This window comes from Phyllobates terribilis, unplaced genomic scaffold (genome assembly GCF_046119375.1).
Source record: "Phyllobates terribilis strain yellow unplaced genomic scaffold, ASM4611937v1 Scaffold_1__5_contigs__length_1240528914, whole genome shotgun sequence".
In the NCBI taxonomy this organism is placed as follows: domain Eukaryota; kingdom Metazoa; phylum Chordata; class Amphibia; order Anura; family Dendrobatidae; genus Phyllobates; species Phyllobates terribilis.
Genome location: NW_027362761.1, coordinates 375396559 through 375413358, shown reverse-complemented (window position 1 = coordinate 375413358; position 16800 = coordinate 375396559). Strand labels below are relative to the sequence as shown.

At 44.2% G+C, this 16800-nt stretch overlaps 1 long non-coding RNA gene across 1 annotated transcript in view; it reads left to right on the top strand.

Moving 5' to 3' along the window:
* LOC141263542 (uncharacterized) overlaps window positions 1-16017 on the top strand; it is a 115529-nt gene extending 99512 nt beyond the window's left edge. The window contains exon 4 of the long non-coding RNA XR_012319801.1: window positions 15806-16017. This is a non-coding gene — a long non-coding RNA (uncharacterized lncRNA). The remainder of the gene's footprint in view (window positions 1-15805) is intronic.
* Window positions 16018-16800: the final 783 nt, after the last annotated feature.

The window sequence follows — 16800 nt, the reverse complement described above, 5'->3', positions numbered from 1 at the left end:
CTCTCAGGCTAGTCACGCCGTCAGCGGGGAACCAATGCAAGTTGTGGCGATGTCCTCCCGTTCCCAGGAGAAGGAGAGGAGGTTCTCTGGGAGGCTATGTTTGTATTGTGGTAAGGCTGACCATTTTATTAAGCAATGTGAGGCTCGCATAAGGAAGGGAAAAAAAAAGGGTCAGCAGGAGCAACTCTCCTGTTCGTATAGCATTTTTACATTCCGCAGGAGTGTTTTTATCTGGTAATACCACCTATCATGGTCATTCCATTGATTTTCAGGTAATGGTTGATTGTGGCATTGCTCTTAATTTGATTGATCAACAATTTCTAGTCAAGTATAAGTTTGTTTCTGAACCTTTGTTGTCTCCTTTCCCTGTTGTGGCGATTGATAACACTCCCCTGGAGCATGAGCGCATTTCTCGGAAGGTCACCGGGTTCCCACTAGTTATGAATATGGAACATAAAGAGCATATAGACTTATTTGTACTTACTAATTTGCCGGCTCCAGTGGTCCTGGGTTTACTCTGGTTAAGGGTGCACAATCCATTGTTGGACTGGTCGTCTTGTACTACTGTATAAGGTCCTGGGGCAGGGGTGTTATGGTAAATGCTGTAATGTTCACATTGCTGCGGTTTTGAAGAGGGAGCTACCTGAAGCCATTCAGGATTTCTGGAGAGTATTTTCAGATGTTGAGTCACAAGCTCTACTGCCCCATAGAGAGTACGATTACGCTATTGAGTTCGTCCCAGGTACTACACTCCCTAAGAGTCGTTTATTTAATCTGACGCTTTCCGAGAGGGAGGCTTTAAAGGAGTACCTACAGACTAGTTTAGCTGCAGGTCATATATGACCCTCTAAGTCCCCTGTGGCTGTAGGATTCTTTTTTGTTAAAAAGAAGGATGGGGGTCTTAGGCCATGTTTGAATTTTCAGGAGATTAATAAGATCACTATGCCAATCCCTACCCGTTGCCGCTGATTCAGGATTTTTTTAATCAACTAACCGGAGCGAAGTGGTTTTCTAAGATTGACCTTCGAGGGGCATATAATTTGTTGCGGGTGAAGGAGGGCGATGAATGGAAGACAGCTTTTAATACCCCGGAGGGTCATTTTGAGTGTCTGGTGATGCCTTTTGGCCTTACTAATGCACCTGCATTTTTTCAAAATTTCATTAATGACATTCTGAGGCCGTTGATTGGTAGGAGCGTTATTGTTTATTTGGATGATATTTTGATCTATTCACCCGATCTGGTGTCGCATTGGCAGAGAGTCCGCGAAGTTCTACAGATTTTGAGTGAAAGCACTCTCTTTGCTAAGCTAGAGAAGTGCGAGTTTGGGATACAGAAAATTTGTTTTTTGGGGTACTTTGTCTCCAGTGATGGGTTTGAGATGGACCCGGTGTAGGTTCAGGCAGTGCTGGAGTGGCCTAGGCCTGAATGTTTAAAGTCCATTCAGAGATTTTAAGGGTTTGCTAATTATTACAGAAAGTTCATTAAGAATTTTTCTGTTATTGCTAAATCTATAACTGATCTCACCAAGAAGGGTGCTAATACGGTCCAATGGTCCACTGAGCCAGTTAAGGCTTTTGAGCATCTCAAAGAAAGGTTTAGCTCTGCCCCTGTTTTGATCCAGCCAGATGAGACCAAGCCATTTCTGGTAGAGGTTGATGCCTCATCAGTACGGGTGGGGGCAGTTATGTCCCAGGAGAGAAAGGATGGGGTGCATCCCTGTGCTTTATTTTCTAAAAAATTCTCGGAGATGGAGCTCAACTATGATGTAGGGAACCGAGAACTGCTGTCAATTAAACTCGCGTTCGAGCATTGGCGACATTTTTTGGAGGGGGCTAGACATCCGATACAGGTTTTTACTGATCATAAAAATCTGATATATCTGGATGCTGCTAAATGTTTGAATGCCCGTCAAGCTAGGTGGGCACTGTTTTTTGCCCGGTTCCATTTCTCCGTAACATATATTCCTAGGACAAAAAATGTTAAAGCAGATGCCCTGTCTAGTAGTTTCACTCCAGCAGTTAATGCAGAGAAGGAAGAATGTATTTTGCAGAGGGGGGTGGTGGTAACAGCATTGGGTTCTGAGTTGGCGAATAGCATCCTGGGGGCCCAGAATGCTGCACCAACAAACACTCCGTATTATTTGTGCCTAGAGCCTAGAGGAGAGCTTTGTTTGCTGAATATCATGAGTCTCGGTTGGCGGGTCAACCAGGGATTTCGGAAGCTAGAAGGTCGATTGGTAGAAGGTTCTGGTGGCCAGGGTGGCAAAGAGAAATCATCAAGTGGGCGCTTCAGTATACTGTGTGCGCTAGGTCGAAGGCCTCACATGCCCCAGCTGCGGGGTTGCTGTGTCCTTTGGAGTCCCTAGTTCGCCATGGACACATTGTTCTCTGAGGGGTTTTCTGTCATCTGGGTTGTTGTGGATCGGTTTAGTAAGATGTGCCATCTGGTCCCGTTCTATAAACTACCCTGCGCCAAGACTCTAGCTAAGGCGTTTGTGAAAGAGATTGTCACGCTCCATGGTGTTCCCACAGACGTTGTTTCCGATAGACAACCTCAGTTTGTGGCTCGCTTTTGGCGTGCTTTCTGTGGCAGATTAAAGGTTCATTTGTCATTCTCGCCTGGGTATCATCGGGAGTCCAATGGACAGACCGAAAGGAAGATCCAAGACGTCGAGCAGTTTTTAAGACGTTCTGTAGCAGATAATCAGGAGATGTGGTCGGAATATCTACCACTAGCTGAGTTTTCTCTTAATAACCATACGTCTTCCTCGGCTGGGTGTTCTCCTTTTTTTTGCTGTGCAGGGATGCATCCATCTTTCGGCCTATTTTCTAAAATTAGGGCGGCGGTGCCTGATGAGGAGAGTTTCTCGGAAAATTTGGAAAGGGTTTGGACCAGGGTACGCCATAATCTTAAAGAGGCGAATAGGAGGTCTAAAAAATTTTTGACAAGAAAAGAAGGGAGACATGGTTTGCATTTGGGGACATGGTCTGGTTGTCCTCTCAGAACCTGTGTTTGAAGATCCCTTCTAAAAAACTGGGGCCTAAGTTTGTAGGACCCTTCAAAGTGGTTCAGGTGGTCAACTCGGCAGCGGTGAGATTAGACATTCCCTCATCCTGGAGAATTAATTCAGTTTTTCATGTATCGTTACTGAAGAAAGCGGACACGCCAGATAAGGAGGCGATGGCAACTGTCCCTCCAGTTGATGAGGACAGCAAATTTTCACGCATTTTAGATTCTAGGTGGCTCAGAGGAGGGTTACAGTATCCCGTGTCCTGGAAAGGATTCGGTCCTTTGGATAAATCTTGGGTGAAAGCTGAGGAGGTCTCGGCCTCAAGGCTGATTAAAGCTTTTCACAGGAGATTCCCGAACAAGGCTCGGCCGAGAGGATCTGGAGGATCCTCATAAAAGGAGAGGTACTGTTGGAATCTGTTTCTTTGGGACCATCCGCAATTTTGTTGTGGTTTTCTGGCTGTTGCTCTTTTCCCCCTGGTGTTGGTTTTGACTAAGGTCAGGTGATTGTATCACCATTTATTACCCAGCACCTGCCTCCTAGTCCTTGCTGGACAACAGTGTTAATCGCGAGAGTTCTGGCTAGGAGGTTTGGTAGTAGTACTTTCTGTGTTTAGTTTTGTGCAGTTCTAGGATCCTCTAGTTCTGCCTGCTGACCATTCCTTTATTCCCTTTTTCGTTTCTGCAGCTTCCTCTAGTTTCCTGTTAGGAGGTCACCTGTTTGTTTTTTCCCAGTCCTTAGTTCTTTCAGGGTCTCCTTCCCCTCTTCCTTTAGGTCTTCTTTTGAGTTTAGTCTAGGAAACATCGGTGGCTCTATTCTCTAGGAATAGGTTGCCCACTCCACCGTAGGGCTTCAGTCTAGACCTAGTGCAGGGACAGCTTTACCCTCTTCTGCCCTAGTGTGAAGTTGCATTTTTGTAACAATAATGACCCTAGCAGAGGATAATCTAAGATACATTTCAACAGGTTACCTGAAAGGGATAGAAAACACCGAAGCAGATTACCTCAGCCGTCACAGGGTAGATCAGGACGAATGGTCCCAAAACTCAGAAATCTTTCAAAAGATAGTATATTGTTGGTGTTATGATCTGCAACATGAACTAAGGAAAGATAGGGGAAAGCTGTCCCTACAGTAAGACTAAGCTGAATCCCTACGATGTAGCGGGCTGCCTGTTCCTAGCAAACAGACCCGCCTTAGTCCTCGGCTAGTCTGAACGAAGACCTATAGCATAAGGGGAGGGGTCCCTAAAAGAACTAAGGACTGGAACAAAAATGGGACACCTCCTAAACAGAGAAGTTGTTGCAGAACACAAAAAGACAAACTGACAAAAAGGTACTAGAGGTCCCAGAAGGACCAAGAGAACTGACAGAGATAGGCACAGAAGCACCTGGCTAGAAAAACAGTCAAACAACACTGAAGTCCAGCACAGCCAAAAGGGCGGAGCTGGAATATAAAAGCAGATGGTCAAGTGACCGCAAAACACAAGATGGAAAAAACAAATAGGAGGGTTCTAACAGTTGAGGGGGTTCCCAAAATAGACTTATTCGCAAACGAATTAAACAGGAAAGTTCAAAAATTCTTTTCCTTAAATCCAAAAGACCATTCCGTTGGCCAAGGGTTCTAGTCTATGCTATGTCTATACAGTTGATTCCAACAGTTCTTAGGAAAATACGAACAGATCATTCTAATAGCACCTTTATGGCCCAGAAGAACGTGGTTCACCTGGCTTCGTTGACTGACGATAGAAACACCGTGGGTGCTTCCAGAAATCCCAACCCTTCTGTTCCAGGGTCCCATATCTCATCCCGACATAAGAAAACTTAATTTAACGGCTTGGCACTTGAGTGGGAACTGTTGAAAGCTAAGGGGTGTTCGGAAAGATTAGTCTCCACCCTTGTTAAATGGAGGAAAAAAACTACATCAGCTATCTATTCTAGGATATGGGAAAAGTTCCTGGAGTTTTCATGGATAGACCCGCTAAAAAGTTTTGAGGTTCCATGTATCTCTGCCCTGGAATTTCTGCAAAAAGGGTGAGAAATGGGGCTGAGAAAGAACACCTTTAAGGTTCACAGGGCGGCTTTAGGAGCTCTTTTTGGGGAAAAGATCATCCCTTGATAGTTAAATTCTTTAGGGCAGTCAGTCAATCGGAATCTATTCCTCAGACAAGAGCCACGTCTTGGGACCTAAACCTAGTTCTTAAGGCGCTAACTAAATCCCCTTTCAAACCCATATCAGGTTGTTTGTTAAGGAATCTGACCTTAAAAACAGCCCTTCTGGTGGCCCTCACATCAGCTAGAAGGGTGGGGGAGATTCAGTCACAGTCAATAAACCAGCCCTTTACTTGGTTCCTGCCAGATAGTTATTCTTACCCCTGACCCTGCTTTTCTTCCAAAGGTAGTTTCCACCTTCCATAGATCCCAGGAAACAGTGTTACCATTCTTCTGCGAGAACCCTAAAGATGATGGAGAAAGGGAGTTCCACACTTTGGATGTCAAAAGATGTCTACTACAATACTTAGAGTTAACCAGGGAATTCAGGAAATCTACCTCCCTGTTTGTTCTCTTCCAGGGTCCCAGGAAAGGCCAGGCCGCGACCAAAGGATCCATAGCAAGATGGGTCAGGACAGGGATTGCCTTAGCCTACACTTCGGGGGGATTTTCCCCTACCGATAACATTAAAGCACACTTTACAAGGGTGGTATCTACTTCATGGGAAGAGAGGGCTAATGCTTCTCTGGAGGAAATCTGTGGGGCTGCCACGTGTTCTTCACCCTCCACTTTTTTCAAGCACTACAGGTTAGATTTGGGTCCTGGGGACTTGTCTTTTGGACGAAAAGTCTTGCAAGCGGTGGTCCCTCCCTAGGGGATTTCTTTGAAATCTCTATCCTATGGTGCTGTCATGGGGAATAGAAAAAATGATTCGTTACCAGTAATCGGATTTTCCAGAACCCACGACAGCACCCTTACTTATTCCCTCCCTTCTCACCTTTCCTTGGTGAATGGTGCACGTTTGAATCACATGATGTGGCATATAAACAAAAAAAAAGCATATATATACCTTTTCACACGTGTAGCCACATATTAACTATGATATAGCACCATGTCAATTTCATGATTTCGTAAACTATGTGTATGTATGTATGTCTGTCTAAAGTAACCAAACGGAGTTCCTCTGATGCTCTGCAAACCACTGAGACATGATAGAGCGCTTCATCTTTTTAAGCCTGTAGGGTTTCCTGTCCTTGGGGAGGATCCTTCTCTCCTATGGTGCTGTCGTGGGTTCTGGAAAATCTGATTACCGGTAAGCAATCATCATTTTCATCCATTTTTGTTCTGTGTGTGATCTGTTTTTCTCGTATAAGGAAAAAACAATTACAGTGGTTTCCTAAGCTTCTCCTACCCACCAATCAGTGAAAATGGACTGCACACAGATGAAATATGGATGACATCCATGTGCTGTCCACTTATTTTGCTGACCCATTTACCTGAATTGATGACTTAGATTCGCAAATCAAAATCAGACATGTCTCCTTGTATTTTGCGGACTGAAGGTGCTCAAAATGTAAAAAGAGCCTTACTGTATATTAAGTACTTGTTCTACCAGCAAAAAAAGCAACCCAAAATACATGAAAAAAAATGGACATGTGAATGGGTTTTAAAGCCAATCCTGAAATTCAGGCAGAAGAGTTCCTCACCAAGACAAACAGTAGCCATATTGCCTTGAATGTGCAGACCACTGGATAACTACTTTGATAAGTAATCAAACTCAGCCTGTGTAACCACCGTTATAACCCAAATACTTTTGGCCTTTAGGACCCAAGTAATATTTTTATTCTGGCTTTTGCTCACATTCTGACTGTAATGATTTTTTTCTAATACTAGGGCAATGCAGTATGAGGCCCTTTTTTTCAATTTTCAGAAATTGTACGTTTTATGGCACGTTCTGTTTTCGGTAAACATTATAATGATGTGCTTTACCAAAAATCTCTATCTTGGTCTCGTTTGTCTACAAGATGCTTTCCCAGAAGGATTTTGGCTTACTCACGTACATTTTGGCAAACTGCAGTCTAGCTTTTTTATGTCTGTGTCAATAGTGGAGTCCTCCTGGGCAGGGCCGGCACCAGGTTTTTCTGGGCCCTGGGCGAAAGAGTCTCAGTGGGTCCCTTTAACACATACCATGATTCATGATGCACAGATACCGAAGAGAAATACTGAATATATATAGTACAATGCCGAAGATTTCAGTTCTTACATTACATGACCGATATCTATTGTAAATTCCACAATAGCTCAGAAACCGGCGAATCGCTCCACACAGTATACTGGCCCACATAAAATGCTCCATACAGAATACTGGCCCCCATAAAATGCTCCATACGGAATACTGGTCCCCATATAACGCTCCATATGGAATACTGGCCCCCATATAACGCTCCATACGGAATATTGGCCCCCATATAACGCTCCATACAGAATACTGGCCCCCATGTAACACTCCATACAGGATACTGGCCCCCATATAACGCTCCGTACAGGATACTGGCCCCCATATAATGTTCCGTACAGGATACTGGTCCCCTTATAACGCTCCATACAGGATACTGGCCCCCACATAATGCTCCATGCAGGCTGTTCCCCCCCACATAATGCCCCATGCAGGCTGTTCCCCCCTTATAATTCCCCATGCAGGCTATCCCCCCCCCTTATAATGTCCCATGCAGGATGTCACCCCCCATATAATGCCCCATGCAGGATTTCACCTCCCCCCTTATAAAGCCCCTTGCAGGATGTTACCCCCCCTCTTTATAATGCCCCATGCAGGATGTCACCCCCTCATATAATGCCCTATGCAGGATGTCACCCCCCCTCTTTATAATGCCCCTTGCAGGATGTTACCCCCCCTCTTTATAATGCCCCATGCAGGATGTCATACCCCCCCCCATATAATGCCACATGCCTCCATACATTAAAAAAAAAATCAAATACCTCACTCCTCCTCATCTGCTGCCGTTGCTCAGGTCCGGACTCCAGCGTCGCCGGCGTCATCCCGCTCTGCGCTGCCTATGACGGCTCAGGGGAGAGTGGAAAGACGTCACCTCACCCTCTGACCTGAAACGTCACAGGGAGCGCAGAGTGGGAAGACAGCGGATCTGCGGAGGCACAAGGAGAGGTAAGTATCCGGCTGCCGGGGCTCTGAGCAAGCTGGGGAGAAGGGCGGGTGCTGGCACCGCTCTCCTCCGCCCATAGCCTGGCGGGGTGCCCGACCGCGAGTGGGCCCCCCAGCCTGCTCAGGGTCTCGGGACTTGCCCGGGTGCTCCGGGTGCTGATGCCGGCCCTGCTCCTGGGTCTCCTGCTTTAGCATTTAATTTTACTCAAATGTCGACAGTTTGTGCTGACACTGATGCACCTTGAGCCCGCAGGACAGCTTGAATTTCTTTGGACCTTGACTGGGGCTTCTTATCCACAATCCGGACTATCCTGCATTGCAACCTTTCATCACTTATTCTCTGCTGTCCACATCCATGGAGATTAGCTACAGTGCCATGGGTTGTAAACTTCTTGGTTATGTTGTGCACCTTGGACAAAGGAACATCAAGATCTCTGGTGATGGACTTGTAAGTTTGAGATTGTTGATATTTTTCAACAATTTTGGTTCTCAAGTCCTCAGACATTTCTCTTCTCTTTCTGTTCTCCATGCTTAGTGTGGCACACAGACAAACAATGCAAGCATTGAGTCAACTTCTCCCCCTTTTCTCTGGTTTTAGGTGTGATTTTTATATTGCTCACACCTGTTACTTGCTACAGGTGAGTTTACATGCTTGAAACAAAGTTGTTTTTCCACAATTTTGGAAAGGTGCCAACAATTTTGTCAGGCCCATTTTTGGGGTTGTGTGTGAAATTATGTCCAATTTGCCTTTTTTTTTCAGTTATTTTGTGCTGCTCCGATACACACAAAGGAAATAAACATGTATTAAAAACATTTGTAATTACAATCATTTTCTGGGAGAAATACTTCATTTTATGGAACAATTTCAAGGGTGCTAACACTTTCGGCCATTTGTGATTATTTTTCTATTTTATATGGGGGGGTAATGATTACGATTTCATAGTATCCTGAACCAATTAGCGAGCTTTCCATTGAGTTATAGTTTCAACATACAATCTTTTAACTGGCATTATGGATGAAAAATACCAATCAAGTCTAGAGGTCTGTGAAAATCACAGATAGCACACAGATGGCATCCGAGTACCGTCTGTGTGGTATCCGTGATTAATATTGTAATATATAGAAGTAATGTCATTTATTTATTTATCCATGTGAAAATCACTGATGTAACACTGATGGTAAAAACTGACACATGGACCAAACTCTGATGAAAATCGGATTCAAAACATTGATGACACACATAACACTATTATGCATACCGTTGAAACCAGAAGTTTACATACACTATATAAAAAGACACATGTATGTTTTTTCTCAATATCTGACATGAAATCAGAATAAACCTTTCTCGTTTTAGGTCAATTAGGATTACCATAATTTGTAATATTTGCCAAATGCCAGAATAATGAGAGAGAGAGAATGATTTAAGGCATTTTTATTACTTACTGTAAAGTAAAAAGTTTACATACATTTCATTAGTATTTGGTACCATTGCCCTTAAACTGAATGACTTGGATCAGATGTTTGGGATATCCTTCCACAAGCTTCTCACAATAGCTGGTCGGAATTCGGGCCCATTCCTACTGACAAAACTTGTGTAATGATCCAGGTTTGTAGGTCGCCTTGCTCGCAGCCTTTTCAGCTTTGCCCATAAATTTTCAATAGGCTTGAGATCAGGGCTTTGTGATGGCCACTCCAAAACATTGACTTTGTTATCCTTAAGCTTTGTTATCCTTAAGCCACTTTGTTAACATTTTGGCAGTATGCTTCAGGTCATTGTCCCTTTGGAAGACCCATTTCCTCCCAAGCTTTAACTTCCTGGCTGATGTCTTGACATGTTGATTCAGTATTGCCACATAATCTTCTGTTCTCATGAAGCCATCTATTTTGTGAAGTGCACCTGTCCCTCCTGCAGCAAAACGACCCCACAACATGATGCTGCCATCCTGGTGTTTCACAGTTGGGATGGTGTTCTTAGGCTTCCAAGCTTCTCCCTTTTTCCTCCAAACGTAACGATGGTCATTATGCCCAAAAATGTCAATTTTAGTTTCATCAGACATGTCTCCAAAAATTAATATCTTTTTTTCCTGTGTGCATTTGCAAACATTAATCTGGCTTTTTTATGTTTCTTTTGAAGTAATGGCTTCTTCCTGGAAGAGCGGCCTTTCAGCCCATGTTGATATAGTACTCATTTCACTGTGGATATTGACACAATCTTACCAACTTCCGCCATCATCTTCACAAGGTCTTTTGCTTTTGTTCTTGCGTTGATATGCACATGTCGGAACAAAGCGCGTTCATCTCTGTGACACAGAACCCCTCTCCTTTCTGAGCGGTATGATGGCTGGACATTCTTATCTTGTTTTTACTTGCATATAATTGTTTGTACAAACGAACAAGGCACCTTCAAGTATCTTGAAATTGTACCCAAGGATGAGCCAGATTTGTGCAAGTCCACAATTCTCTTCCTGATCTCTTTAGACTTTCCCATGATGCTACACAAAGAAGCAGTGTGTTTCAGGTGTGCATGAAAATACATCTACAGGTTTGTCTCTAACTCAGATGTTTCCAAAAAAACTTATCAGAAACTTCCAAATACGTGACATCATCATATGGGCCAGTGGCGTACCGCCAATGGCGGCAGACCATGCGACTGCTATGGGGCCCGTGAGCCGGGGGGGCCCCATAGCAGTCCAGGGGTGGACATACCGCTGCTGGTGCAGCTGCGCCGGGTCCCCACCATGCAGCTGCACCAAGGGGCCCGCAAGGTGCAGCTGCTCCCTGCACGCAGCGGTCAGGGAGCGATCCCTGCAGCTCCGCTGCTGTCAGGAGGAGAATAGCAGTGGAGCTGGAGGGTTCGTCCTCTGCTTCCTCCCTGACCCAGGCGTGCGCAGCTTGATGATGTCTTCATGCAGCGTGTGCCTTGGTCAGGAAGAAAGTTGCCGGCAACCAGGAGGGAGGGGAGTGAGCTGAGGTAAGTTTTTTTTTTTTTTTTACTGAAATGCTGGGGAGGGGAGGTGGGGGGAGAGCAATGGTGGGATGGTGGGGCTGGGGAGAGGAATGATGGGGCTGGGAAGAGCAATAATGGGGCTGATAGGACTGGGGAGAGCAACGATGGGGCTGGGGAGAGAAATATTGGGGCTGGAGAGAGGGCTGATGGGGCTGGGGAGAGGAATAATGGGGTTGATGGGGCTGATGGGGCTGGGGAGAGGAATAATGGGGTTGATGGGGCTGGGGAAAGCAATAATGGGGCTGATGGGGCTGGGGATAGGAATAATGGGACTAATGGGGCTGGGAAGAGCAATAATGGGGCAGGGGAGAGGAATGATGGGACTGGGGAGAGGAATGATGGAGCTGGGAAGAGCAATAATGGGGCTGATGGGGCTGGGAAGAGCAATAATGGGGCTGGGGAGAGGAATGATGAGGCTGGGAAGAGCAATAATGGGGCTGATAGGGCTGGAGAGAGCGATGATGGGGATGGTGGGGAAGGGGAGAGCAATGACGTGTTGCTGGGAGAGAGCAATGATGGGGGTGCTGGGACAGAGCAATGATGGGGGTGCTGGGACAGAGCAATGATGTGGGGCTGGGAGAGAGCAATGATGGAGGTGCTGGGACAGAGTAATGATGGGGGTGCTGAGAGGAAATTATGGGGGTGCTGGGAGAGCGCAATGATGGTGGTGCTGGGAGAGAGCAATGATGGAGGTGCTGGGACAGAGCAATGATGGGGGGCTGGGAGAGAGCAATGATGGAGGTGCTGGGACAGAGCAATGATGGGGTGCTGGGACAGAGCAATAATGGGGGCTGGGAGAGAGCAATGATGGGGGTGGTGGGACAGAGCAATGATGCGGGTGCTGAGAGATAGCAATGATGGGGGTGCTGGGAGAGAGCAATGATGGGGGTGCTGGGAGAGAGCAACGATGAGGGTGCTGGGACAGAGCAATGACGGGGGTGCTGGGAGAGAGCAATGACGAGGGTGCTGGGAGAGAGCAATGATGGGGGTGCTGGGAGAGAGAAATTATGGGGGTTTCACTTTGCTTGTACTGTGAAGCCTTGTATGTTTTCCGTGTGCACATAGCCTTACAGTTAATTGGGGAGAGTCACAGAGTCTGAATAATTTATATTATTGGCCGGTGCAGATTATAGTTAATGGGGGGCACAGTGCTGCTTATCACTTTATATTTTGATTACCAAGTGGCTAATAGTATATTAATGGGGGGGGTTACATATCTGTATTCGAGGACGCAGAGCGGGGGAGACATGTATACATACAATATGTGACCTTGTTATTTTCTAGGCTGGAGATCATCGTGACAAGACGAGTCGTGGCTGGGAGATGTCGACATGAAGGTCTGACCAGATGGAGAAGAAGCAGCAGAAACCGGCTCTGATCAGATGAGACATCAGCGGTAAGTGCCTGGATGTAAATATTATTCTATATCTGCACTGTGTGACTTGAAGTGATAATGTTATCTGTAAAATCCCTTAGGCCACATTCTCACATTTGTGTGAAATGTCCGTGTGCTGCCAGATCTTTTTATCGGATGGTCCACGGACTCGTACAGTTTTATAGATCCATTCACACATCCATGAAAATCACGGATCTGAGAATGAGATCTAAGAGGGTCAGAGAATGTCCTGTTCTGATCTGATTTTGAGGATTAGAATAGGACATGCTCAATGCGTCAGTAAAACAGGGCAGCACACCAACACTGAACACAGATGCAGGAATGTAGCCTTATTATATATAGCACAGTCCCTTAGTATATAGTGTACTCACTTATTATGTATAGCGCCATCCTTAGTTATATAGTTTCCTCTTTTATTATGTATAACACCCTCCCTTATTATGTACCATACTCTCTAGCGGCTCACAGTTGGGGGATCATACTGTGTTGGGGTCAGCATACTTTACCCTGGGAGTTGAGGTGGGGTACAATAGGGTCATTATACTGTGCATGTGGAGGAATTCACCATGGGGGTTTCATACTGTGTTTGGGGGGCCCTTTTATTGGCATCACACTTTATGGGGCAATAAAAGAGAGATCTAGGACGTCAGCAGGAGGAAAATTACTATGTAAAGGATGGAAAGTTGTGAGATCTGCTCTTCTGTGACCCTGACAATTATTTAAATTTTTTTTTTTTTGGGGGGGGGGCAATTAGAGCTTCTGCTATGGGGCCCCATGATTCCTATGTACGCCCCTGATATGGGCAGTCCAGAATTGTTTAAAGGCATAGTAATCTTAGTGTATATAAACTTTTGACTTTGCAGTAAGTAATAAAAATGCCTTAAAACATTCTCTCTCTCTCATTATTCTGGCATTTGGCAAATATTAAAAGTTATGGTAATCCTAATTAACCTAAAACAGGAAAGGTTTATTCTGATTTCAAGTCTGATATTGAGAAAAACATGTATACATGTCTTTTTATATAGTATATGTAAACTATTGGTTTCAACTGTATGTGAAAAAACACAGACTTCTGAATGAGGCCTAATACTGGATGCTGAGAGACCACTATTTCAGCAACACTGCACTTATGTGTTCCATATTATTGAAAGTGGAAGTGTTTCTTTAAATTTAAGTGATATGCAAGTGGATTTCTAAAATGTTGACAGCATATCCAGATCAATGCCTCTTGGACCATTTTTTTGGAAGAAAATTACAAGAGAGAGATAAAACGGAGCTAAAGGTGAAATATAAGAAACTTACTACTAAAATAATTTACACAATGTAAAATAGCCTTTTAAAACATATAATAAAAGTGCACAAATAACAGTACTATGAAGTGGCCAATAATACCATTATACAAGTGTCAATGTAAAATATATATATTATAGAAAATCAATTAGTTTCTTTTAATAGATTACCTAATCAGTGTGAATCAGTATAGCGATGGTGGAATAATCTATGTGTATGTATGTATGCAAATGTGTATATGCACATGGATTATGTTAATAGTTAATGAATATACAGTACAGACCAAAAGTTTGGACACACCTTCTCATTTAAAGATTCTTCTGTATTTTCATGACTATGAAAATTGTACATTCACACTGAAGGCATCAAAACTATGAATTAACACGTGTGGAATTATATACGTAACAAAAAAGTGTAAAACAACTGAAAATATGTCTTATATTCTAGGTTCTTCAAAGTAGCCACCTTTTGCTTTGATGACTGCTTTGCATACTCTTGGCATTCTCTTGATGAGCTTCAAGAGGTAGTCACCGGAAATGGTCTTCCAACATTCTTGAAGGAGTTCCCAAAGATGCTTAGCACTTGTTGGCCCTTTTGCCTTCACTCTGCGGTCCAGCTCACCCCAAACCATCTCGATTGGGTTCAGGTCTGGTGACTGTGGAGGCCAGGTCATCTGGCGTAGCACCCCATCACTCTCCTTCTTGGTCAAATAGCCCTTACACAGCCTAGAGGTGTGTTTGGGGTCATTGTCCTGTTGAAAAATAAATGATGGTCCAACTAAACGCAAACCAGATGGAATAGCTTGCCGCTGCAAGATGCTGTGGTAGCCATGCTAGTTCATTATGCCTTCAATTTTGAATAAATCCCCAACAGTGTCACCAGCAAAGCACCCCCACACCATCACACCTCCTCCTCCATGCTTCACGGTGGGAACCAGGCATGTAGAGTCCATCCGTTCACCTTTTCTGCGTCGCACAAAGACACGGTGGTTGGAACCAAAGATCTCAAATTTAGACTCATCAGACCAAAGCATAGATTTCCACTGGTCTAATGTCCATTCTTTGTGTTCTTTAGCCCAAACAAGTCTCTTCTGCTTCTTTCCTGTCCTTAGCAGTGGTTTCCTAGCAGCTATTCTACCATGAAGGCCTGCTGCACAAAGTCTCCTCTTAACAGTTGTTGTAGAGATGTGTCTGCTGCTAGAACTGTGTGGCATTGACCTGGTCTCTAATCTGAGCTGCTGTTAACCTGCGATTTCTAAGGCTGGTGACTCGGATAAACTTATCCTCAGAAGCAGAGGTGACTCTTGGTCTTCCTTTCCTGGGGCGGTCCTCATGTGAGCCAGTTTCTTTGTAGCGCTTGATGGTTTTTGCAACTGCACTTGGGGACACTTTCAAAGTTTTCCCAATTTTTCGCACTGACTGACCTTCATTTCTTAAAGTAATGATGGCCACTCGTTTTTCTTTACTTAGCTGCTTTTTTCTTGCCATAATACAAATTCTAACAGTCTATTCAGTAGGACTATTAGCTGTGTATCCATCTGACTTCTGCACAACACAACTGATGGTCCCAACCCCATTTATAAGGCAAGGAATCCCACTTACTAAACCTGACAGGGCACGCCTGTGAAGTGAAAACCATTTCCGGTGACTACCTCTTGAAGCTCATCAAGAGAATGCCAAGAGTGTGCAAAGCAGTCATCAAAGCAAAAGGTGGCTACTTTGAAGAACCTAGAATATAAGACATATTTTCAGTTGTTTCACACTTTTTTTGTTAAGTATATAATTCCACATGTGTTAATTCATAGTTTTGATGCCTTCACTGTGAATGTACAATTTTCAAAGTCATGAAAATACAGAAAAATCTTTAAATGGAAAGGTGTGTCCAAACTTTTGGTCTGTACTGTATAACTAACAGTTTCTATTCTTATTGTAGACACGACCAACTAAAAGATTTCCTGAGAATGACGTATGCATGTGCATGGCTGATAACAGAGAGATTCATGTCGCGTTGGCAAAGATGGCGCTGAGAGATGAACTCACCCCCTCCCATCGGAATTCCTAAGCCGTTACTCAGACCAAGAGATACATAGATGAGCAAATTGCAGTGTGCCGAGTTATCAGAAAGAGCAATGAATTTTACGAATCACACCTAGAAGGAGAATATTATTTAACCCCATGTCTACTTAATAAAGTATGCCATTTTGCGTGGTTCAGTCTCTGAGTGAAGTTTTTCAACCAGATTAGCAGATCTGGTTAATTGGCTTCTTTGCATGCACTCGGACATCTTTAATTTGGAGGAGAGCAGTTACCTAGTGTATTTTAAATTGGTGAATCCTCCACACAAGCACTGAATAATACTAATAAAATAACAACCAAATAATGCCTAAATAATAATACCATCAAACAATGTCTTAATAACACTGATGTGCAGTTCCCAGAAAGTAGTAGCTAGATTTTGGATTTAATAATTTAAAGACTTATTAGAAAATGCTATAAATCATCCTTAGGAGGCCAGTGGCTCTCCTGCAATAATATAAGCATTGCGCTTCCTATATTCTTACCCTGGTTGACACTGCTTGCTTCAACTCTGACAACTATTAATACTGTGTCTGTATTACTGTTAAAGGGACCTTATACAATCATTAACAGCCCTTTTTAAATATTGACCACTTTCTAGAGTACTTTTATGGTGTTTACTGTTCATCCTTTTACTATCTTAAAGAAGAGAAGATAACAGTTATGCGCTTCGCAGAGGAACCCAGCAAGACTGGCATCAAACTTGCAAAGGCGCTGCCGCAGACGCACTTGGCACAATCTGCCCAGTTAGGTGAGCCCTTGAGGGCCGGGAATACTCTTCACCTAGCTCCCAGTAAATGGAAGGGGGACTTTGGCAGAGCCCTTCCTAGGTCCACTGTCGCTGGACAGCTG